At 49.8% G+C, this 3,602-nt stretch overlaps 1 pseudogene; it reads left to right on the top strand.

The window, feature by feature from the left end:
• The window catches only part of LOC108296512, an 18,307-nt pseudogene that overhangs the window by 10,109 nt on the left and 4,596 nt on the right, over positions 1–3,602 (top strand).

Raw genomic sequence — 3,602 nt, 5'->3', positions numbered from 1 at the left:
GCAGGTCTGACTGTGTGTTTTCCTAGGGGACTGCCACGCGGCCAATGCCGAGAAGCTGATAGATGACCTTCTGAACAAAACCCGTTACAACTACCTGATCCACCCAGCCTCCAGCTCCTCACAGCTCATCTCCATCAAGCGGGAGCTCTCCCTGGCCCAGCTCATCAGCGTGGTACGTGCAGAGGGCAACTGTGACCCAGGCTCAGGAGGAGAGGCTGCTCATGCGCAAGCCCTAAGCAATCATTGGCCAGAAAAATGAAATGACTAGAGTTGACTTAGACGTACCGATACATGTCAGGGAGGCTGCAGAAGGGTCCACGAAGTTCATAGATGTCCAATATTTAACGAAGTTGTGGTTTTGTTATAACAAAGAAATGAGGGTGGGAGCGGGATGGTCACTGGGTAGGCAGCCAGTGGGCCTGCCATAGACCCTGCTCAGTTCGGGGAAATAAGAACCAGACTCGGGAAACTGATGGGTACAGAGGCCCAGCTGTGGGGGCAGGACCAGAGGCAGTGCAGCACCGATTGAGCCAGGCAGCTGGGGGTCTGGATGGTGGGCATGACTGCTGCAGGCATGGAAAGGAGGCGTGGATGGTGGCATTCACAGGGACCATTGTCAGGCTCTTCACACGTGGGTGTGGGGCAGAGGCGGGGATGCTGAGGGAGGAAGTGCCTGGGAATTTCTCTTCTCTCTGCTGCCTCTGAGTTGGAGATGCCAGAGGGAACCATGGCCCATTGTAAACCTTCCCACATCCCCACCCACAGGGTTAGACCCCATTCCTGGAAGCAGCTCTGGAGGGACATTCACAAGAGGAGAGTGCACGGCGCCTCGTCCAGCCAGGGGAAGGATATCACCAAGGGGGCAGACCCTCCTCTGGCCAGGCGGCTGCCTTCTGAAATGCCAGAATCTCTCTGGCATGGCTGGCCCCCACACACCCAGCCTGTCAAACCTACAGCCCTCAAGAAGACTTTGGTCAAATTAATGACTGGCTTCATCTCCTGGGAGGATGCACAGACCCAGGACGGGGAGGGCTGGAGAGCCACATACTCTTTGCCCCTCCCCCTCCACAGTCAAACTGGAAGGAAGGAGAGAGGGCTTTCAGCCAGACTTGCCCAGGCTGGTGTCTGAGTGTTACTGTCCAGCCCAGGGCTTCTTGCTTAACGGGGCAAGCCCAGCTGCTGCGGTGTGGCTGCTGCCCCTAATGAGGGTGAAGGAGCAGGAGGCTCTGCTGCACTTCTGAGATCAGGCTGCCTGGTCAGATCTGCTCTGCAGGCCCTATAGGGTGATAGAGGCTACCAGAAGAGGGAGGGGATGCAGCCGCCAGCCCTCACCCATGCAAGTCATATTTCTGAAAGCTTGTGTATACAGCAAGTATTAGGTTGTAGGCTGCCAGGACAGGAGGGAGCATTGTCCTCCCATTTTTCAGGATTTTTTTCTTTCTTTCTCTTTCTTTAAGGAGGGAGGGTTATAGATACAGGCAGTTTAAAGATGGAAATTTTTGAGCAGGTAGGGATTTAGTGCTGGGTAAGGCAAGCAGGCCTGTCAAAGCACCTCTTTTGTAATCGACTCCTGAGTCTGGCAAGCCAGGCACTCCCTTGCCAGCATCCCCACCCCCACCGCTCTAGCCCCCTGTAATCCCTGACCCTCCCACCTGCTTCCCTGCCCCAGCACTGTTTCCTCTGCTCACTCTCATCTCTTTTCCTGTTCAGGGGCTTGTCTGTTTTGATGTCCTTGACGCTCCTCTGAGTCTCCCTCTTTCCAAGTCATCTCTGCTACACTTGACCAGTCTTCTGGAAGACACCAGAGAACATAAGCTCAAGTCCCTGAACCTCACCTTTATTCCCAGACCTGTGAGGGAGATGATACAAAGTCCCAAACACCACTTGGAAAGAGACTGGGGGTATGCAGGGAGCGAGATGTGAAGCTGTGAAAGCTCAGGGTGTAGGTTTAAATGTGAATATAGCCAGGTGCGGTGGCTCACACTGTAATCCCAGCACTTTGGGAGGCCGAGGTGGGTGGATCATGAGGTCAGGAGTTTGAGACCAGCCTGACAAACAAGGTGAAACCCTGTCTCTGGTAAAAATACAAAAAAAAAAAAAAAAATAGCTGGGCATGGTGGCACTCACCTGTAATCCCAGCTACTCAGGAGGCTGAGGCAGGAGAGTCGCTTGAACACAGGAGGCAGAGGTTGCAGTGAGCCAAGATTGCACCATTGCACACCAGACTGGATGACAGAGTGAGACTCCATCTTAAAAATAAATAAATAAATAAAATATCATAACTATATTAAATGTAAATGGCCTAAATACTCTAATCAAAATGAGACAATTCACATGCATCCTTCTCCCTTCTCCCTCCCCATCAACAACCTGGAATGTGGAATTTATGGTTGTAGCTCCAATAGTTATTTTGGTCCATTCTTATGACGGCCACACTCCAGGTATGGTGGAGAAGAAAGTTGGAAAGAATCTGGGTTCCTACCAGAACTTTGTAGAGCAGAACTACCATGTATGTCTAAAGTGTTAACATGAGAGGGACATGAATCTCTACTTTATTTAAGTCTGTGTTACTCTGGATCACTGTTACTGGCAGCTGAACCTTATCTTACTGATAATCCTATCTAGCTGTAGGTTCCTTGAGGAATTGACTCCTAAACTGAGATCAGTATGCTGCAAGTTATCTTGATGAAGAAGAGGCAGCAAAATAGTACAGACTGAGACCACAAGACATATCCAAAACACTAAAGAAGGCCAGGGGGCTGTGGGACAGAACAAAGGGACATGGGGAGATGAAGTGAGGCTGGGAAACCTGGCAAGGCCCTGCAGACCCTGTGAAGGAGTGAGATTTTTATTCCGTAAGTGAAGGAAGCCAAGGAAGTAATCTAAACAGGGATAAAAATGACAGGAATTTTGGAAGGTTTATTCTGGCTGCATAGGAACAACAGATGTGTGTGTACGGTGATGGTGGTGGTGTACGGAATGAACATGGACCAGTTAGGAGAGTATTACAGGGTCTAGGTGAGGCATGGATGATGTGGCCTGGAATGATGATAGGATTCATGTGTTTATATAAAAAATATTTATGGAGTATCCAACATGTCACATACTCTTCTAGCTGCCTTGTTTCCTCATAGCCATTAGATTCTAGTGGCAGGTGGCAGATAATACAGATGGATAGATGGTGTTTAGAGGTCATAGATGCTATGAAACAAAATGAGACTGGGTGAGGTGGCTTGCACCTGTAATGCCAACACTTTGGGAGGCTGAGGGTGAGTGAATCACTTCAGCTCAGGAATTTGAGACCAGCCTGGGCATCGTGATGAAACCCCTTCTCTACAAAAAAAAATTAAAAATTAAACCAGGTATGGTGGCCTGTGCCTGTAGTCCCAGCTTCTCAGGAGGCTGAGGTGGGAGGACCACTGGAAGGTAGAGATTTCAGTGAGCAAAGATCACGCCACTGCCCTCCAGTCTGGGCGGCAGAGTGAGATCCTGTCTCAAGAAAATAAACAAACAAAAAATTACAAGAAAGAAAGAAAAGTAAGGCAGGGCAGGGACAGAGGAGCTATTTTATGTAGGTCAGGGAAGACTTCTGTGATGATAGG

This window comes from Cebus imitator, unplaced genomic scaffold, assembly GCF_001604975.1.
Source record: "Cebus imitator isolate Cc_AM_T3 unplaced genomic scaffold, Cebus_imitator-1.0 Scaffold721, whole genome shotgun sequence".
NCBI lineage: Eukaryota > Metazoa > Chordata > Mammalia > Primates > Cebidae > Cebus > Cebus imitator.
This window is presented reverse-complemented; position numbering and strand designations above follow the sequence as displayed.